The following is a 22,482-nucleotide window of genomic DNA, read 5'->3' on the forward strand; positions in this document are numbered from 1 at the left end:
GATAAAGCTCTGGGAAGATGGATGTCTCCCCAGGGGCCCCCAAGCTTCCTCAGAGTCCCTCCTCTTGCTGTGGGGAGGGCCACATACTGTGATGGCCTGGGCCAGATGAGACAAAGGCCACCTGGATCCCAAGACACCCAGCCAGGCTGCTCAAATACTGAGGATCATTGGCCTTCGTGGAAAGTTCCAATTTCTCATCCCAGGAATGAAGCTTCTGCTCAGGGACCCCCAAGGAATCAGGTTCGGGCTGGAGCTCCCTGTCCTTGAAGATGGGAAATATACATCTCATAGGGCCCGCTCCCTCCTTTCTTCATTCAGCAAACGTGGACAAGGATGTGGGCTCTGAAGGAAGGTAGAGAATGTAGAGAGGATCACAGCTGGTGGGTACAGGAACTTCCAAGTCCCTGCCCTGGCCACGAAGGGAAAGGGAGGGTAAAAGACGGGTAGAAGTAGTGAAAAAATCACCTACAACTGCTTTGTAATGACTAAGAATCCCTCAGGTCTGTCATGACCATATGACCTTAGGCAAATCAAAATATACAGAGTGAAGGGGTTAGCATAGAATTCTCTATGTAATTGTCTCTGTCTCCAGAATATTTAAATATTGTAGTTCAACAGCTGGAAAAAATATACAAGTTCAGTTTCAATTTGAGCACTGTTCCCTTCTGTTCAGTTCAGGGTTCAGTTAAAAATAATACAAATGATGGGATGGGAGCTCTGGGTGCCGCAATGCATGTGGTTTAACCCAGTTCCATATGGTTCAAGTTCAAGGCTAGGGTGTGTGAATATGTGCATGTGTGCGTTGTGGCTTACATTCCCGTGCATTGTGGATGTGACAATTTATTGGTGGAAAACCACAGGCTTTGGAACTAGAAGAACCCTGTGTTTAATCCCACCTCAAGCACTTGATCTCTTTGTGAGCTGGGTTCTTCTTTCCTTCATTTTGAAATGAGAAGTGATAATTCTTATCCCATAGGATTAAATGAGGTTTTTAGTACTTAAGAAAGAACCACTATTATGCCATTGGTAATTTACTTCCCCTCTCTAGGCCTCAGTTTTCTCATCAGGAAAGTGGGGATATTTAATAGTATTTCTTGGCCAGGCACAGTGGCTCATGCTTGTAATCCCAGCACTTTGGGAGGCCAAGGTGGGCAGATCACCTGAGGTCAGGAGTTCAAGATCAGCCTGGCCAACATGTTGAAACTCCATCTCCATTAAAAAAAAAAAAAAAATTGGGCCAGGCGCAGTGGCTCACGCCTGTAATCCCAACACTTTGGGAGGCCAAGGCGGGTGGATCACGAGGTCAGGAGATCGAGACCATCCTGGCTAATATGATGAAGCCCTGTCTCTACCAAAAATACAAAAAATTAGCCGGGCATGGTGGCGGGCGCCTGTAGTCCCAGCTACTTGGGAGGCTGAGGCAGGAGAATGGTGTGAACCTGGGAGGCGGAGCTTGCAGTGAGCTGAGATCACGCCACTGCACTCCAGCCTGGGCAACAGAGCGAGACTCCATCTCAAAAAAAAAAAAAAAATTAGCTGGGCATGGTGGCATGTGCCTGTGGTCCCAGCTGCTCAGGAGGCTGAGGCAGGAGAATCACTTGAATCCCAGAGGCAGAGGTTGCAGTGAACCAAGATCATGTCCCTGCACTCCAGCCTGGGCGACAGACCAAGACTCTATCTCAAAAAAAAAAAAAAAAAAAATAGTATTTCTCACTAAGGGTCAATATGAGAATTCGATCAGGTTGGCTATTTCTTAGCATGATGCTTTGCACACAGTAAACACTCAATAAATTGTAATGCATTTCCATGCATTACTTTATACTTTTTCCCACATATGTAGTTTGCTAAGGCAAAGTATTGGATACTTTTAAACATCATACTATACGTATCCTTCAGCTTTATTATTTTTCACATTCAACATTATATTTATGAGATTCCTTGTGTTGAAATCTGTAACTATAACTATTCTTTTTCATCACTGCACAGTATTTCATTGTATGAACATATAAGATTTATTTATCTTTATTCCTGTTGATGGACTTTTTTCTGCTATAAACAATGCACTATGAACATTGATGTGCCTCTTTGAGCACATATATGAGAGTTTCTCTTTTCATCTTTCCACTCTGCCATCTTCTGGGTCTCAGCTTGCCCTGGGGTAGCTACCCTTAGGGTCCCAATATGGCCACCCCGGTTTCAGACATCAAACATGGACATGACCAAGTCCAGGCAAAGCAAAAAGGTTGTTTCTTCCTCAGCACGTCCCTTTCATCAGCAAGGAAATTCTTCCAGAGCCCTCTAGCAAATGTCCTTCATTTCTCACTAGCCAGAATCTGGTTACATGGCCACCTTCAAACTAATCAGTGGCTTAGGTTAATCAGGGTTTGCATAAAGTACAACATGGCCACACCAAGAAGAAAAGCTAGAGCTGGGTTAACACCCCAAGTGCTCTAGTCAGGCAGTCAAGGGTGCATGCTCTTAGCTTTTCCAGTCTTACAAAACAGTCCAGAGTGTGACCATTCCAAATCCAGTCCACTTCAGGGTCTGCCCAACTCTGTGAATGAGGATAGGTGCCTTTTCACAGAATTGTCTGGAATGAAACTTTGGGAGGCCAAAGTGGGCGGATCGCCTGAGGTCAGGAGTTCAAGACCAGCCTGGCCAAGATGGTGAAACCCTGTCTCTACTAAAAATACAAAAAACAAAAAAATGCCAGACATGGTGGCGTGCACCTGTAATCCCAGCTACTTGGGAGGCTGAGGCAGGAGAATCCCTTGAACCAAGGAGGCAGAGGTTGCAATGAGCCAAGATTGTAGCACTGCACTCCAGCCTGAGCAACAGAGCAAGACAAAGTTTCAAAAAAAAAAAAAAAAGATTGTCTGGAAAGCAATTTTTGAGTCTTACACACACACACACATACACACACATGCATACACATTAATTCCAAAACTGAAACCAGGATTCACTAACTCAAATGCTCAGAGTGAGACCGATAATATAAGTCAGTGAAGTTGACTGGGTAGAAGACATTAGGGAGCATCAAAGTCTGTAGCAAACTGCAATCAGCTGCCTTGCCTAAAGGGAGGATAGGAACCAAGCTGCCTGTGACTGCTGTTAGAATATGAATCCAGGCCGGGCACGGTGGCTCAAGCCTGTAATCCCAGCACTTTGGGAGGCTGAGGCGGGCGGATCACAAGGTCAGGAGATCGAGACCATCCTGGCTAACATGGTGAAACCCCGTCTCTACTAAAAATACAAAAAATTAGCCAGGCATGGTGGCGGGCGCCTGTAGTCCCAGCTACTCGGAGGCTGAGGCGGGAGAATGGTGTGAACCCAGGAGGCGGAGCTTGCAGTGAGCCAAGATCGCACCACTGCACTCCAGCCTAGGCGACACAGCAAGACTCCGTCTCAAAAAAAAAAAAAAAAAAAAAAGAATATGAATCCAGTGTTGCCAGATACCACATGTCAGTTTTTCTAAGAAAGGCAGAAAGCCTTTATGTGAAGTATCCCAATCCTTTTGTCTTGAGACAGGGTCTCACTCTGTTGCCCAGACTAGAGTGCAGTGGTGTGATCATAGCTCACTGCAGCCTCAACTTCCCGGGCTCGGGGGATCCGCCTGCCTCAGCCTCCCAAGTAGCTGGGCCACAGGCATGCACCACCAGGCCCAGCTAATTTTTTATTTTTATTTTTTTTTTTTTTGAGACGGAGTCTTGCTCTGTCGCCCAGGCTGGAGGGCAGTGGCCGGATCTCGGCTCACTGCAAGCTCCGCCTCCCGGGTTCACGCCATTCTTCTGCCTCAGCCTCCCGAGTAGCTGGGACTACAGGCGCCCGCCACCTCGCCCGGCTAGTTTTATGTATTTTTTAGTAGAGACAGGGTTTCACCGTGTTAGCTAGGATGGTCTTGATCTCCCGAACTCGTGATCCGCCTGTCTCGGCCTCCCAAAGTGCTGGTTTATTTTATTTTTTTTTGTACAGAGTTGCTCAGGCTGGCTTCAAACTCCTGGACTCAAATGATCCTCCTGTCTTGGCTTCCCAAAGTGCTGAGATTACAAGCATGAGCCTCTTCACCCAGCCCTAATTCTTTCTTTCTTCCTTTTTTTTTTTTTTTTTTTTTTGGAGACAGAGATTCGCTCTTGTTTCCCAGGCTGGAGTGCAATGGTGCGATCTCTGCTCACTGCAGCCTCTGCCTCCCAGATTCAAGCAATTTTCCTACCTCAGCCTACCGAGTAGCTGGGACTACAGGCATGCACCACCACACCCGGCTAATTTTTTGTATTTTTATTAGAGATGGGATTTCTTCATGTTGGTCAGGCTGGTCTCGAATTCCCGACCTCAGGTGATCCGTCTGCCTCGGCCTCCCAAAGTGCTGGGATTACGGGCATGAGCCACCGCACCTGACCACCCAGCCCTAATTCTTAAATAATTATTGCTAATTGTCATTTTGTGTTTTGTTTGTTTGTCTGTTTGTTTGTTTTCTTGAGACGGAGTCTAACTCTGTTGCCCAGGCTGGAGTACGGTGGCACAATCTTGGCTCACTGCAACCTCTGCCCCCTGGATTTAATCGATTCTCCTGCCTCAGCCTCCTGAGTAGCTGGGATTACAGATGCCTGCCACTGTGCCCTGCTAATTTTTTTTTTTTTTTTTAGTAGAGATGGGGTTTCACCATCTTGGCCAGGCTGGTCTTGAACTCCTGACCTTGTGATCCACCCACCTTGGCCTCCCAAAGTGCTGGGATTACAAGCATGAGCTACCGTGCCTGGCCTAATTGTGATTTTTTTTTAAACCCTCGTGCCTGGGCACAGTGTTTCACACCTGTAATCCCAACACTTTGGGAGGCCGACGTGGGTGGATCATTTGAGGTCAGGAGTTCGATACCAGCCTGGCTAACATGGTGAAACCCCATCTCTACTAAAAATACAAAAATTAACCAGGCATGGTGGTGTGCACCTGTGGTCCCAGCTACTCAGGAGATTGAGGCAGGAGAATCACTTGAACCCGGAAGGCAGAGGCTGCACTGAGCCGAGATTGCGCCACTGCACTCCAGCCTGTGCAACAGAGCAAGACTCTGTCAAATAAATAACTAAAACCCTGGCAGAACAAGCAAAACATGTCTACTAACTAAATTCTGACCAGAGGCTAGCAGTTTATAACCTCTGGTCTAAATCCAAATAGTGATAAAGAAATGTACTCTTAGCCATCCCCTAGTCCGCAAGGTCACCCCTAGCTCCATGCAGTTAGTACATAATTATAAAGAACAGCTTGGGCCGGGCACAGGGGCTCACTCCTATAATCTCAGCACTTTGGGAGGCTGAGGCAGGTGGATCACGAGATCAGGAGTTCGAGACTAGCCTGGTCAGCATGGTGAAACTCCATCTCTACTAAAAATACAAAAAATTAGCCAGGCATGGTGGCAGTCACCTGTAATCCCAGCTACTCAGGAAGCTGAGGCAGGAGAATTGCTTGAACCCGGGAGGCGGAGGTTGCAGTGAACCGAGATTGTGCCACTGCACTCCAGCCTGGGCAACAGAGCAAGACTCTCTTAAAAAAAAAAAAAAAAAAAAGAAGAAGAAGAAGAACAGCTTGGGCCAGGTACAGTGGCTCTTGTCTGTGATCCCTTTACTTTGAGAGGCCAACACCAGTGAATCTCTTGAGCCCGGGAATTCAAGAGCAGCCTGGGCAGCATGGTGAAACCCCATTGCTACAAAAATTACAAGAATTAGCCAGGTGTGGTGGCCACACCTGTAGTTCCAGCGACTTGGGAAGCTGAGGCGGGAGGATCCCCTAAGCCCTCGAGCTCAAGGCTGCAGTGAGCCGTGATCTCACCACTGCACTCCAGCCTGGGCAACAGAGGAAGACTCTGTCTCCAAAAAAAATAAAATAAAATAAAAGGGAAAAGTTCAGAAATAGGTTTTATTTTTATCAAGGAGGATATTGTTCTACCAGAAGTTTTCCTTTGCCTCTTGCTACCCCAAACAAGATGGCTTCTATGAATGAGGGAGAAGTGGGTGAAGGATGTAAGACAGACAACTTTGGTATTTGCCACAGAATTCCGTCCATCCTCCTCCCAGTCCCACTGCACTCCCTGGAGGTACTCACCATTAACAGTTTGGGATATATCCTTCTGGATATTTTTCATTCCACTTATATACACATTGTAGAAGATAATTGGACACTTCTCTTTCTTCCACACAATCAGCATTGCAATTTTGCTCTGTTGTTCTCCTCTTATCTATGGAATCAAGAATAAATCCTGATTGCTATAAGCCAGAGATTAAAGGGGGACCTACAGTCCAGCTATGGCCAATGAAGTGTGATGAAAAATTAGCTGGAGGTTTGTAGGAAAAGCTTCTTTGCTCTTAGAAAAGAGCTTAATAAATAAATAAAAGAGCTACAGCAGGAAGAGACCAGTCCCTTTTCTTTGACTGGTCCCTGGAGTGTATGAATGTAATACCTGGAACTGTGGACACCATCTTGCAATTATGATGAGATCTAGTCAGAGGATGGCAAGGCAGAAGGATGGGGAGTACCTGAACCCTTGCTGATGAAGTCAAGCCTCTGAACACCAACCTTGGTGCTTCCCCATTTCTAGACTTACTGTTTTCTTAGGGGATTTCTGGACTGGGCACGGTGACTCACGCCTGTAATCCCAGCACTTTGGGAGGCCAAGGTGGGTGGATTAGCTGAGGTCAGGAGTTCGAGACCAGCCTGACCAACATGGCGAAACCCCGTCTCAACTAAAAATACAAAAATTAGCCAGGCATGGTGTCACGCATCTGTAGTCCCAGCTATTTGAGAGGCTGAGACAAAGTGCTTGAACCCAGGAGGTGGAGATTGCAGTGAGCCAAGATCACACCACTGCACTCCAACCTGGGCAACAGAACGAGACTCTGTCTCAAAATTTAAAAAAAAAAAAATTATCGTGGGGATTTCTGTGCCAAAGTCTAAATCATCAATCTGATATGCATGTATAAGTTTGTTTCCTTTTTCACATAAGTAGGATTATAGCCATATACATTAAGACTGAATTCCATTACAAATCCAAAATAGCAGTGATAGAAACACACAGAAGGGCACTTCTCTCTCAAATAAATGAAGTCCGCAAACAGGCAGTCCAAGGCAGGCATGGCATTCCACGAGGCAGGAACTGTGCCTGCTTCTCTATCTTGTGGTTCCCTCATCTTCAACACAATATGTTGCTCAAGCAGCAGCCATCATATTCACATTCCAGCCAGCAGGAAGTGGTAAGGAGTCAAAAAAGGCACAGCCTTTCAGAAGACGCACACCTGTGCTTACATCACATTGGCCAAAGCATAGTCAAATGGCCTCACTTAATTACATGGGAGTTTAGGAAATGTTTTTGTGATTTGTTTGTTTGTTTGTTTTGTTTTGTTTTTGAGATGGGGGTTCAATCTGTCACCCAGGTTGGAGTGCAGTGGCATGATCTCTGCTCACTGCGACCTGTGCCTACCAGGTTCAAGTGATTCTCCTGCCTCAGCCTCCCAAGTAGCTGGGACTACAAGCAGGCACCACCACGCCCAGCTAATTTTTGTATTTTTAGTAGAGATGGGGTTTCACCATGTTAGCCAGGCTGGTCTCAAACTCGTGGCCTCAATGATCCACCCGCCTCAGCCTCGCAGAGTGCTGGGATTATAGGCGTGAGCCCCTGTGCCCAGCCAGGAAATGTATTGTATTCTAAATAGCCACATACCAGCTCGAAATCAGGGATTCTGTGTTTATGGAAGGAGGAAATAGACATTGAGGGACAAGGCAGAAAAAAAAAAAAGAAGGAAAGACGTTGAGAGACAACCAGCAATCAAGGGACAACCGGTAATCTCTGCTACAATGCCATACGTATTGGTTAATGTGCTTTTTTCACTCAATGTATACTGGCTTTCTATCCATGCCTTATTCTTATACATTTCCCTTGTTATTTTGGAGGTTATATTGTCCTTATTTTTCTATCTTCTTCAGATAGAAAACCCAATCATTTATTTGAGGACTTTCTTATTTTCCAATTAAGCATTGAAAGCTATAAATTGCCTTCCAAGCACTGTTCTAGATGCATCCCACAAATTTTGGTATGTTGTGCTTTTCATTATCATTCAGTTCAAAACATTTTCTAATTTCCCCTGTGATTTTTTTCTTATGCCCATAGTTATTCCGAAGTATGTTAATTTCAAAATATTTGGGGGTTCTCTGTTTATTTCCGTTGCAAATTTGAGACTTGTTTACTAATTCAACATATGGTCCATCTCAATGCATGTTTCATGTGCACCTGAAATACTATGTTTTCTGCCATTGTTGGGCATAATGTTCTAAATACCAGTTAGGTCAAAGAGGTTGATAATGCTGTTCAAGTCTTCTCTATACTTAGTGATTTTATGCCTACTTGTTTTATCAATTACTGAGAAAGGAGTGTTGTATGTGTCTGTTTCTCCTTCCAGTCGGTCAATTTTTCCTTTACCTTTTTGCTTTTCGTGGCTGTAACACTTTTATACAGTATGGATGTACCATAACATATTTCACCCATTGAAGGGCATTTAAGGTTTGTGCAAATATTTTGCCCTTCATAACAGTGTGACATTGAATATTTTTACATGTATAGAAGAGATTACCAAATTCAAATTTACTAGTCAAAGGGCATATACATTCTACATTTTGACAGACCCTGCCAAATTACCCTCCAAAGGGGCTGTTTTGTTTATATTCAGATGAATCGTGCCAAATTCCCTGCTTTGTGACCCACATGAAATATTACCAGTCTCTTCTCATTTGACCTTCTACCGGGGACAAGATGAGAGAAAGTAGGAAGGAAGGTGTCTCGTTGCTTATTTTGCATTTCCCTAATTATAACAAAGTTGAGCTGTATTCTGCTCAATGACTGTGCCCTTTAGCTGCCCAAAACCACAGTGAAGCTTTGAAATTACAGCTTTTAAGGGCTGCATTAAATTCTGAGCCTAGACTAGTTCATTCTTTATTCTCTGCCGGGGGTAGAGGAGTGTGCTTTATTCCATTACCAGAGCCATTACCAGAGCCTTGGTATCCAGTTACTGATACTCTTGGTATCAGCCCAGAGTTCTGATTCCAGAACAGGAAATCTGGCATCAGCCAGGTCTGAATTTGAATCCCTCTGGCTCAGCCATTTGCCAGCTCTGTGACCTTGGGCAAGTAACTTGACCTCTCTGAACCTTTGGACAGTCAGTTTTAAAAAGGAAGATGACAAGCACTTTGCACAGGTGTTATATAGATTAGAAACTGAGTGTGTAAAGCACCTCTCACAGCACCTAGCATCTAGCAGGCATTAATAACAATTAAATTTTTTAATAGCCATTCACTGGCACTTGACACGTGCAGAGCACTGAGTTTTAAGCCCTTTTCCCAGGTTATTTCATTAATCCTTACAACAGTAAGAGATAACACTATTCTACAGATAAAAGATAACTAAGACTCAAAGATGTTAAGTAGCTTGTCCAAAGTCACAGAGTTAGTAAAAAACAGCTCTAAGGATTAAATCAGAAATGTCCAACTTCTAACTAAGCCTGCTTCCCAGGGTAGCTGGCTTATTTGACAGATCAGGAAACTGAGGCCCAGGGAGATGAAATGACACATGGAATGAAGTGGTGAGTGAGAAGCAGCCATTTGAAGAAATATCCCCCTTCCTTCTGCGTCTGGGTGACCAGCTGGAGAAGAGACTGGAGAGAGTGGAGGCAGGGACAGCCACCCAGCAGAGGAGGCAAGAGCATGGAAAATGTCTCTTTCAGCCAATTTTCCTGAGGAACCCTGGCCGAGGCTCAGGGCTGGGAATGGAAAGTGTGCAGGGAGGAGGCGCAGCCGCGTCCATCCGGAGAAACTGTCTGCAATGTCCTGCCGGGAGAGGCCAGGGGGAGGGGACTGCTGGGACCGTGGTGGGTGAAGAAGCGGGAAGGGCAGATCCGGGAGGATGAGGATCTGGCATCTGTCCAGGGCCAGGTCTCCTGGGAGAGGAGGGGCAGGCATTCCCTGAGCTCCCTGCTTCCTCCTTGGGCTCCCCGGCTCTGCCAACTCCTCCTGTGCCCTGCCCATGTATCTGGGCATCAGTCACTCCTGGAATGGAGATACTGGCAAACTCAACTCTCTGGGGATGTGCACAGCTGACTCAGGGAGGGTGCGGTGGCCAGGAAGAAGGATTGATCCTATTCTCAGAGATCTTCGCCAGGGCTGGTCAAAATCGGAGAGCCATCAGCCACATCAAATGCATCCTGATCTCTATGACATCAGTGTGGTCCCTCTGCCTGGTAAATCTCCTCTTGCTACTCACAATGCCCATAATTCCACCATTATGGATATAACCAAGGCTCTTATTCAGTATGCAAAGGTATGGGCATACTAATTGTTAGAATATTTAAATGCATTCCTAATAGTTGGTAATAACCCCTGCCCTGAGTGTCCTCCAAGTACCAGGCATAACAGACCATCCAGGCCTTCCTCTGAACCCTCCAGGGCCCCTTCCCTTAACAGCCATTAAAGGGGTAGTACCCCTTCCACGGCAGGGCCACCCAGGGCTGTGTGGATCATCAGTAAGTGATGGTCACAATCATTATTAATATTTTTCATATCACTCCTGGAAACAACCCTTTGGATCACAACTTCGTCTCCTGTTCAAAGGCAAATGGCAGAAATTTAGAGGTGAAGAGGCCCTGTGCAGTCTCTTCATCTTTCAGATGAGGAAACTAATGCCCAAGGAAAAGCAGAGACTTGCCCAAGGTCACACAGCCTGGCAGTGTAAAATAAGGCATTAGAACGCAGGTCCCTGACTCCTGACACTTCCTTTAGGTGTCAGTTTATCTGGCCCCCCACACACTGACCTTGAGCAGGTAATGGAAGGAAGTAATGGGGAGAAACCTGTCTCAAGGAGGAACCAAGAAATCATTTGGCTCTTTACCTGGTCACCATAGTCATGGCTACAGTCTCCTTGGTCACTGTCTCCTTAGAGATAGTTGCCATGGCAACCACCACCCCAGGGCACCAACTTTCTGACACTCAAGAGCCTTAAGATAAATTCAGAAGCAAGTCTGTTCCATAGCACCGACCCAGATCAGAGCTCCGAGTAGGAAAGAGACTTGCCCAACATCACACAGCAAGCTGGCAGTGCAACCAAGCTTCCTGAGTCCCCCACCCAAGGCTCTCACAGCAGCCCCACCCTCTCTACAGCTGACACTGCCCCCTCCCCCATCCATCCCCATTTTTCTGCCTGCTTTGGTGCTTCCCACATTCCTACAGCCCTCAGTCAGTATCTCCTTCCCACGGCATCTCACCCTTGGCTGCCTGTCAGCCAGCCAATCCTCCTGGGAACAGGCTGACATGAGCTTTGTGTAGGATTCATCACAGGGGTTTGCAACATTGGCTGAGGCTCCCTGAAGACCAAAGAGCCTTCAACATCCTTTGCCCTCCAAAGGAAATAATCTCCAATGGTGGAATTTCAAGCTCTATGCTCAGAACTGAGTATCTCTTTTTGAGTGGTCGGGCCCATCCACTGTGTAAGGCAGAAGTTGCTGCCCTGCTCTGAGTCTGATCCCCTGGTTTGTTTTTATCAAGTCTCTTTTCCTCTCTTGGACTCAGTATCCCCACAGAAGACAAGGGGATGAGGATACTGTTCTACAATCACTATCACCACTACCATCAGAAGGCTGCCAGAGACCAGACGCAATCTAGTGTTTCAGTATAACCAAACAAGGAATGGCCATGGTTTAAAGAACTGGCCTACCTTCCCGCTATCTCCTTTGGGAAAAATGAAATCTCAGGATTGGAAGGATGTCCCAGGCACAGGGAAGATCATGAGCAAAAACAGGGAGGCTGAAAAGAATCTAGGGAACCTGTGAGTACTTAGTGTGTTGAAGTGTAAGGATAAAGAGAAAGTAGGGCCTATAATCCCAGCACTTTGGGAGGCCAAGGCAGAAGGATCACTTGAGCTCAGGAGTTCAAGACCAGCCTGGGCAACATAGTGAGACCCCATATCTAAAAGAATATAAATAAACAAATAAACACAGAGAAAGTAGCCTAGCAGGACAAGCCAGAGAAGATTAAAAGGGATCAGTCACCAGTCCCAGGGCTAAGGACATTGCCCTGTGGGCCTCAGGGACTCACCAAAGGTGCTGAGGCACTCCCCTGCCTGGGTCTAACCTGTGCAATTCTGATACTGTGGGATGGAGGGTTTGGAGCTGCATAGGTTGACAGGCAAAAGAGAGCAAAGAGCACTGCAGGAAATCATCCACTCATCCATTCATTTGATGAATATTTATTAAATGCAACCCAAGCTGTGTGACCTTGGGCAAGTTATTTAGCCTGTTTGTACCTCAGAGTTCTCATGTGTATAATGAGGGTGATGGAGATGTCTGCCCCATATGATGGTGTGAGGATCAAGTGAGTTTGTAAATGTTTAGTGCAGTGCATGGGAGGCAAATCAGTACCCCATGGATGTGTGTTATAATTATAATGATTACTGAAAATCTACTATGTGCTGGGCACTCTCTAGACAGTAGAAGTACTGGGTGAAGCTCAGTGTGAACACAGCATGCATAATTTCTGCCCTCAAGTTCACAGTCTAATAGAAGAGACAAACCAAAAAAGACAACGTTATTAAAATAATAAAAAGAGGCTGGGTTCAGTGGCTCACACCTGTAATCCCAGCACTTTGGGAGGCCGAGGTAGGTGGATCACCTGAGGTCAGGAGGTCGAGACCAGCCTGGCCAACATGGTGAAACCCCATCTCTACTAAAAATACAAAAATTGGCTGAGTGTGGTGGCGCACACCTGTAATCCCAGCAACTCAGGGGGCTGAGGCAGGAGAATCGCTTGAACCTGGGAGGCAGAGGTTGCAGTGAGCCAAGATCACAGCCAAGATCACACCACTCCAGCCTGGGCAACAGAGCAAGACTCCATCTCAAAATAATAACAATAATAATAATAAGAAGAAGAATTACAGATTATTGTATCAGATCTAAATCTTAACCTCCAAATTCAAGTGTGCAATAAATATTCATTTTTTATTTTCTTAAAAAGCAAATTCTACTCCTATCCTCTACTCCCATCCTTCTGAACTGCAGAGAAATTCGATCTCCATCCTTACTGAAGCCACTCCATGACAAGAAACAAGGAGGGAAGACAGGGCCTTCCCCTGGCACTGGACCACATGAGGCCTCTGACCACAGTGCCCAAGCCCTCAATAGCCCCTGAAGTCCAGTAGTCCCCGCAAGCCAAGCCAAGCGAGGGGCCTAGGAGTCTTGCTAGAGGCTGGAATCACCAGGCCTGAATCCAGCCTCTCCAAGCACACCACCTGGCCATCCCCACGGTCTAGCCACCTCTTGGGGTAGGAGACCTCCCTGATCCTGGACTCCACCAACTTTCATGGCCTCTGACACCTCCTTTCTGTCCTCCTGTTCCTGCCCTCAAAAGCAATGAGCACCAAGCATTTGCAAACTCCAAGTCTCCAGGGGCCAAGCAGGTAGCAACAGAAAAAAGTATGAGACTTAGTGACCTAGAGCACATGCCTTGCCTAAAAAGGCCAGCATAGGCCAGGTATGATAGCTCACATCTATAATCACAGGGCTTTGGAGCAGGAAGATGACATTATCTCTACACCCAGAAAGTTTTTTTTTTCCCCCAATAAAAAAAGGTCAGCACAACTTAGCTTACCAAACTTATCAGGTAATGTAGCCTAGTGGTTAGGGCGTTGCATTCTAGAGCTATGCTGCCCAGGTTCAAATTCTGGTGCCACTCTTTGCTGTCTGTGAGTCCTTAGGCAAGTCACTTAACCTCTCTGTACCTGTTTCCTAAACTATGAAAAAGAATACTTGTGGCCGGGCACAATGGCTCACGCCTGTAATCCCAGCACTTTGGGAAGCCAAGGCAGGCAGATCACCTGAGGTCAGGGGTTTGAGACCAGCCTGGCCAACGTGGCGAAACCCTATCTCTACTGAAAATACAAAAATTAGGCTGGGCGTAGTGGCTCACGCCTGCAATCCCAGCACTTTGGGAGGCCGAGGCGGGCAGATCACAAGGTCAGGAGATCAAGACCATCCTGGCTAACACAGTGAAACCCCATCTCTACTGAAAATACAAAAATATTAACCGGGTGTGGTGGCGTGTGCCTGTAGTCCCAGCTGCTGGGGAGGCTGAGGCAGAAGAATGACGTGAACCCAGGAGGCGGAGCTTGCAGTGAGCCAAGATCGTGCCACTGCACTCCAGCCTGGATGACAGAGCAAGACTCCATCTCAAAAAAAAAAAAAAAAAAAAATTAGCCAGGCATGGTGGCACATGCCTGTAATCCCAGCTACTCTGGAGGCTGAAGCAGGAGGATCACTTGAACCCAGGAGGCAGAAGTTCCAGTGACCCGAGATCACGCCACTGCACTCCAGCCTGGGTGACAGAGTGAGACTCCATACCCCAAAAAAAACCAAAACTTGTACCGGTAGGTACGGCAGCTTCACATGAGAAAGCACTTAGGACGGTGACTGACATTAGTAGTTACTCAGTAAACATTAGCACCCATCACAGGAAAATACAGGGCCAAGACTGCCAGACCTACTAAATGTTCAAAAGAAGGCAACTATCCACATTTTTATTCTGAAACTGCTCCATTTTTTAACCGTGGTAACTAAGTAAACCCAGATTTTTGTTTTTGTTTTGCTTTGTTTTGTTTTTTAGAGACGATATCTCATTCTGTTGCACAGGCTGGAATTTAGTGGCATGATCATAGTTCACCACAGCCTCAAACTCCCAGGCTCAAGCGATGCTCCCGCCTCAGTCTCCTGAGTAGCTAGTAATACAGGTACATGCCGCCAAGCCTGGCTTTTTTTTTTTTTTTTTTTTTTTTAATGTTTTGTAGAGAAACAAGGTCTTGCTATGTTGCCCAGGCTGGTCTCAAACTCCTGGGTTCAAGCGATTCTCTCACTTCAGCCTCCCAAGTAGCTGGAACTATAGGCACATACCACCATGCCCAACTAAAGCCAGTTTTTAAACCTTGGCAAAAGTCATACAAAACACATCCGTGAGCAGGACTGGGCCCATAAAACTGACGATTTATGGTATCTGCTCCACAATGTTTAAGCTTATAGAAAGCAGAGTCCAGAAAGAAAAGAGTCTTGGAAGCAGCTTTTGCTTTGGGCCCTAGAACCAAAGCTCCCCTAGGCAAGAGAGCACAGAAAGGGGAGGGACAAACAGAGAGAAAGATGCAAAGAATTAATAATACATCCAGTCACCCTGGCACGTAAATGCTATGTGCTGCGAGGGTTTGTTTGTCTTTTAAGTAACTCAGATAAAGATAGAAAAGTGGTCAGGGGCTGGGTGTGGCGGCTCATGCCTATAATCCCAGCACGTTGGGAGGCTGAGGCGGGAGGATCACTTGAGCCCAGAAGTTTGAGACCAGCCTGGGCAACATAGTGAGACCCCGTCTCTACCAAGAATACAAAAATTAGGTGAGTGTGATGGTGGGTGCCTGTAGTCCCCGCTACTCAAGAGGCTGGAGCAGGAGAATCGCTTGAACCTGGTAGGTGGAGGTTACAATGAGCAAGATCGTGCCACCGCACTCCAGCCTGGGTGGAAGATGAGTTTGAAGCTAGGACCCATAAGAAAGAGCTATCTTAATAATAATAATAATTTTTAAAATAAATAAATAAAAGCAGGGAGAGAGAAGACCAGGCAGGCGACACCTATACAAAGGGTCTAAGGCAGAAAAGAGCTTGGATTGCAAAAGGAGATATGCAATGAATGAGCTGGACGACAAGGCCATAGTGAGGAGCATGAAGTTATCTTGAGGGCAGGGGCACCGGGGAGTCACTGAAGGGTTTCAAGCAAAGAGATGCGATGTGCAGGGGACTCCAGGAGACAAATCAAGAAGCTGATGAGCCCAGGAGAGATGGGCTGGCTTGGATTGGCCAGCTGCCTTAGATATCAACAGCCCCAAATTTCTGTGACTGGAATTGGCCTTAAAGTCAAAGACTGCATTTGAGCCTCAGAGCAGGCCTGCTGCCTCCCCATAAGCCAGGTGGTGGCCATCCATCCCAGTGTCCTCCCTCCAGAACCCAGCCACTTCGCGGGGCTCTGTGTTAACTGGCTTATGCTGCCCTCTGCTGGCAGGAGAGGGCACTTGAGCAAGGGGAGCTGCAGCCTCCCAAAGAACTCTGCGGTGGCTTAACAGCGCGGTGGCTCACATCTGTAATCCCAGCACTTTGGGAGGCTGAGACGGGTGGATCATTTGAGGTCAGGAGTTCGAGACCAGCCTGGTGAACATGGTGAAACCCTGTCTCTACTAAAAACAAACAAAAAAAATTAGCCAGGCATGGTGGCACGTGTCTATAGTCCCAGCTAGGGAGGCTGAGGCAGGAGAATCGCTTGAGCCCAGGAGGCAGAGGTTGCAATGAGCCGAGATTGTGCCACTGCAGTCCAGCCTGAGTGACAGAGCAAGACACCATCTAAAAAAAAAAAAAAGAAAGAAAGAAAAAAAAGAAAAAAAGAAACAACTCCAGGTGGAGACAGGGACGGGTGCCTCCACCCCACCCATCTTCGCCATCTCAGGTCCTGGCACGTCCATCATGCAGTAGGTCAGCTCAGAAACCCAGGACACAGTCTTCACACTTCCTCCTCCCTCACGTCCCATCAGGGAGTCCTTTTCATCCTATTTCCTAAACACAATCCTATTGGAAATATCCTAGATCTATCTTAATCCTGTCCACCTCTCTTTGTCTCCATTGCCCCCCACCCCCAGTCAAAGCCACCAACATCACTTCTTTAGTCTATTTATTCACTTTTACTCTTGTCCTGGCCAATCCATTTCCCACTCAGCGGCCGGAGTTCCCGTGGTGTCTTCTGATTCCAAGATCCTTTCTCCTCAGTGTTTGAGCAGGATGGGGAAATCCCTGAGAAATACACAGCACCACCCACCAGAGCACCCTGTCCATATAGAAAACTGTCCTGAAGATGCAGGACAACAGAGGTGCTCACATCAGAGCCCCACAAACAAGGTGCTTGGCCACCCTCCTACTGGGAATGTTTTCCCCTGTCTCTACCAGTGTCCCAGCCTCATGCCATCCATCTCACTGGCTCCTCTCCTTCCACATCCTCCCCTCCATGTCTTTTCTTTTCTTTATTTTATTTTTTCTTTTTTGAGACAGGGTCTCCCTCTGTCCGACTGGGAGTGCAGTGATACAATCACAGCTCACTGCAGCCTCAACCTCCTGAGCTCAATGATCCTCCCACCTCAGCCTCTTGAGTAGCTACAGACATGTGCCACCACACTCGGTTAATTTTTTTTTTTTTTTTTGAGGTTTTGTTTTTTTGGTAGAGACAGAGTCTGTGTTGCCCAGGCTGGTCTTGAAGTCCTGGCCTCAAGTGATCCTCCCTCCTCAGCTTCCCAAAGTGCTGAGATTACAGGTATGGGCCACTGCACCCAGCCGCTGCTCCCTTATATTTCTGTCTGCCACTTCTCTGCCTCCCACAGATTCCTGCTCACTTCTAATGCAAAGCAGATTTGCCATTTCAGCCCTGCCAGCCAGGGTGCTTAGGGCTCACATTTTCCTCAAGCAGGTTGCCGTGGTATCTTCCTGTAATGTACATATACATATATATATACAGTCCCCTCCCTAGGAAAAATACCAGTATCGGGACAATAACATTTTCACCCAGATACACTGTGAAGCTAGCATTCATTCTATGACCCTGAGGTTGGTTCATCTCATGACATTCGACGTCTTTTTTTTTTTTTTTTTTTTTTTTTTTTTTAGACAGAGTTTCACTCTTGTTGCCCAGGCTGGAGTGCAGTGGTGCAATCTCGGCTCACTGCAACCTCTGCCTCCTGGTTTCAAGTGATTCTCCTGCCTCAGCCTCCTGAGTAGCTGGGATTATAGGCATGTACCACCACACCCGGCTAATTTTTTGTATTTTTCGTAGAGATGGAGTTTCACCAGGTTGGCCAGGCTGGTCTTGAACTCCTGACCTCAGGTGATCCATCCGCCTTGGCCTCCCAGAGTGCTGGGATTACAGGTGTGAGCCACCGCGCCCGGCCTGACATTCAACATCTTATGGCTTGGTCTGAGATTATGGAAATCCTCACTGACTTCAGATTCAGCCTGTGTAACAGAAGCCTCACCACCCACCCCAGAGGACTTTGAGAGTAGAATTAGACACCCTTCAAGACTCCCCTGACCAACTTGAGCCAAGGAAGTTCACAGATCTGGGAGCTTCTAGGTTCCTGCAGCAAACCATAACATGTTAACCCAGTTCCTGAGGACCACTGTTAGTAGAAAGCCTGGTTTTCTGTGAAAGAGAATGAAGACTAAGCAAATAAAAGCAGAAAGGGGATGCAGAGAGAGGATCCTGGCAGCATAGACATCCTGGCTTCCAGGGGTTAATGAGGCCCAATTCCATGCCTGCCTGTCCTTGCAGGGGTTTGGTTATTCCCCTCTTCCTTGGAGTTCAAGAGGCCAGTGCATTCCAGCCTTTGCCTAAAGGGCTTCAAACTGTGCTTCCATCCCTTGCAAACCACAGAACCCTGATTCTGTCAGAGGTTCTCCCTCTAACACTTCCCATTCCCTTTGCAAATCCAGCCTCCATCCCCAACTCAACAAAGAACAAAGGGAACTCTGAAATGACAATTTTCACTTAAAGTCTATTTTCCCTTTTGTATTCTATTTTGAAAGGAGCAGAGTGACGAGTTCATTATACTCATTCCTTCCTCGTAGCCTATCATCACCATTTTCCACAAAGCCCCTGTTGTATTTTACTTCTCTGCCTATTTTTTGTTGTTGTTTTAATCTCAGTTGCCACTCTCATTCCCATCCCTCTATAGGCAACCATTGCAATGTGCTTGACATGCATTCTTTAATATGTAAACGATCTTGTTAGATTTGCTATGTGGCCTTCTGATATATACGTTTGTCAGAGGTGCTTGAACTTTGTCAGAGGTGCTTGAACCAGAGCAACTCCATCTTGAATAGGGGCTGGGTAAAGTAAGGCTGAGACCTACTGGGCTGCATTCCCAGGCTGTTAGGCATTCTTAGTTACAGGATGAGATAGGAGGTCAGCACAAGATACAGGTCACAAAAACCTTGCTGATAAAACAGGATGCAGCAAAAAAGCTGGTCAAAACCCACCAAAACCAAGATGGCGACAAAAGTGACCGCTGGTGGTCCTCACTGTTCGTTAAATGCTAATTGTAATGCATTAGCATGCTAAAAGACACTCCCACTCACGCCATGATAGTTTACAAACGCCATGGCAATGTCCAGAAGTTACCCTTTATGGTCTAAAAAGGGGAGGAACCCTCAGCTCCAAGAATTGCCCACTTCTTTCCCAGAACACTCATGGATAATGCACTCCTTGTTTAATATATAATCCAGAAATAACTATACTCAGTCAACCAGCCCATGCCACTGTTCTGCCTATGGAGTAACCATTCTTTCATTCCTTTGCTTTTTTTTTTTTTTTTTTGATACAGTCTTACTCTGTCACCCAGGCTGGAGTGCAGTGGCACGATCTTGGCTCACTGCAACCTCTGCTTCCCAGGTTCAACTGATTCTCATGTCTCAGCCTCCTGAGTAGCTGGAATTACAGGCATGTGCCACCACGCCTGGCTAATTTTTATTACAGATGGGGTTTCGCCATGTTGGCCAGGCTGGTCTCAAACTCCTGACTTCTTGATCTGCCCTCCTCAGCCTCCCAAAGTACTGGGATTACAGGCGTGAGCCACCGCGCCCGGCCATACATTAGCTATTTAAAAAAATAAAACATAGAAAATAGAATCTCCCTTACCCTTCAAGACTTGGTTCAAATGTCCACTCCACTGGGAGCCCTTCAATGGCAGAGATTGCTGTTGCCTCCTAACTTCCATTCTCCTCCTCTTTCATTGTAAGAATACTCCTGCACTCTGCAGCTTGGCATATTTTTTTTAAAAAAAAGAATACTCCATTTTTATCTAGGCAATTGCAAGATTTCCAATAACTAGCTTAATGCTGTCCCACTAATAGAGTGCACACAGCCTCCCTTGTGGCTAAACATGGCCAGGTAATTATGGTCTGGCCAATTAAATGTAAGTAGAAGCATTATATAGAACTCCTGGAGTGATTGTCAAAGGGGAGGGGATGAAAGCTCTTTTGCTCTTTCCTCCTCTTTCCAGACTACAATTTGAACAAGGTGTCCAGAGCTATAGCACCCTTCTTAGAGTGCTAGGTGAGCACCATTCTTAGATTATGAGGTGACCTTGAGGATGGAAGTCCTATGCGTGGATGATGAATACAATAGATGGAAGGAACTGGATCCCCAATAGCCGTGGAGCTGCTGTACTGGCCCTGATCTGCCTGACTCCACATTTCTTTCAGTTCATCTGTTTTAATTTCTTTTTTTCTTTTTTTTTTTTTTTTGAGACAGAGTCTCACTCTGTCACCCAGGCTAGAGTGCAGTGGCATGATCTCAGTTCACTACAGCCTCCTCCTCCTGGGTTCAAGCAATTCTCATGGCTCAGCTTCCAGAGTAGCTGAGACTACAGGTACACACCACCACGCCTGGCTAGTTTTTGTATTTTTAGTAGAGACCGGGTTTCACCATTTTGGTCAGGCTGCTCTTGAACTCCTGACCTCAGGTGATCCGCCCACTTGGCCTCCCAAAGCGTTGGGATTACAGGCGTGAGCCACTGTGCCCGGCCTCTTTAAGTTCATCTGTTTTAAATCGCTGTCACTTGGGGGTTTTCTGTTGCATTCAACCAGCCAAACCCAATCATAACTGACATATTGTTCTGGTTATCTATTGCTGCATAAAGAGGAACTCACAAAACAACTATTTTGTCATACTCACTAATTCTAGGGATCAGGAGTTTTGACAGGACTTTGTGGGCATGGCTTGACTCTGCTCCATGTTCTCTGGAGCCCCAGCTGGGAAGACTTGATGGCTTAGTGTGACTCAAGCAGCTGGGGACTGGGATCATCTGGAGGACTCTTCACTCACATGTCTGGCACCTGGGCTGAGATAACGAAAAGACTGGACTCAGCGGGCATTGCCGACTGAAGCATCTACACATGGCTTCTCCATGTGACTTGGGCTTCCTTACAACATGGCAGTCTCTGGACAGTCAGACTTGTTAAAAGTGGCTCAGAGGTCCTTGAGCAAGTATTCCACTGAACAAGGTGGAAGCCGTTTGGCTTCTTCCTTATTTCCTTTTTCTTTAATTTCCTCTACAGTATTTTACCTTCATGTTTGGCCTCTTCTGACCTCGCCTCCAAAGTCATGCAGCATCAACCTTGCCTGCACCTGCCCTGAGCCAGCAGTTCTCTACACACCCAGCATCACATCAAGCAAGATGCACCCAGCAGGGTTGGAGCAGGCATGGGCAGAGTGATGGTGGCCAGGCTTCAGTAGGGGTTACTGCTTCTGGCACTGCTCCTACCGATGCAGACTTACACAGCTCAAACAACTGTTGTAACTTTTAAGTAACTTCTTCCAGAATAACAGCTGCCCCCAAGTCTAGCTAATGCTACCAATAAGGCATTGACAGTGTCCTGCAGTAAACAGCCAGTCTCCTCCCTCACTCCTCATGGTCTCACTCTCTTCCTCTTCTCCGCTGTTAAAAAACTCAGGCCGGACCAGGCAAGATGGCTCACGCCTGTAATTCCAGCACTCTGGGAGGGCGGGGCAGGTGGATCCCCTGAGGTCAGAGTTTAAGACCAACCTCACCAACATGGAGAAACCCCGTCTCTACTAAAAATACAAAACTAGCCAGATATGGTGGTGCATGCCTGTAATCCCAGCTACTGGGGAGGCTGAGGCAGGAGAATCACTTGAACCAGGGCGCTGCAGGCTGCAGTGGGCCAAGATCATGCCACTGCACTCCAGCCTGGTGACAGAGCTAGACTCTGTCTCAAAAAAAAAAAAAAAAAAGTGAAACTCCATCCCAAAAAAAAAAAAAAAAGGCCGGGCACGGTGGCTCACACCTGTAATCCCAGCACTTTGGGAGACCGAGGTGGGCGGATCACAAGGTCAGGAGTTCAAGACTAGCCTGACCAACATGGTGAAATCCAGTCTCTACTAAAGATACAAAAATTAGCCGGGTGTGGTGGCCGCCTGTAATCCCAGCTACTGGGGAGGCTGAGGCAGGAGAATCATTTGAAACCTGGAGGCGGAGATTTCGGTGAGCCGAGATCGTGCCACTGCATTCCAGCCTGGGTGACAGGGCAAGACCCCGTCTCAAAAAAAAAAAAAAACTCAGGCCAAGACAGGTCTACACTTCCCCGTCTTCTAAATTCAACTCAAAGGTCATTTAGAAGACCAGTATGGCAAGGAAAAAACAAGTCTTCATCAAATCTAGTAGATATAGATAAAATAAGATCCAGGCCAGGCGCGGTGACTCACACCTGTAATCCCAGCACTTGGGGAGGCCGAGGCGGGTGAATCACGAGGTCAGGAGATGGAGACCATCCTGGCTAACACGGTGAAACCTCATCTCTACTAAAAATACAAAAAAAA

This window comes from Chlorocebus sabaeus, chromosome 2, assembly GCF_047675955.1.
Source record: "Chlorocebus sabaeus isolate Y175 chromosome 2, mChlSab1.0.hap1, whole genome shotgun sequence".
NCBI lineage: Eukaryota > Metazoa > Chordata > Mammalia > Primates > Cercopithecidae > Chlorocebus > Chlorocebus sabaeus.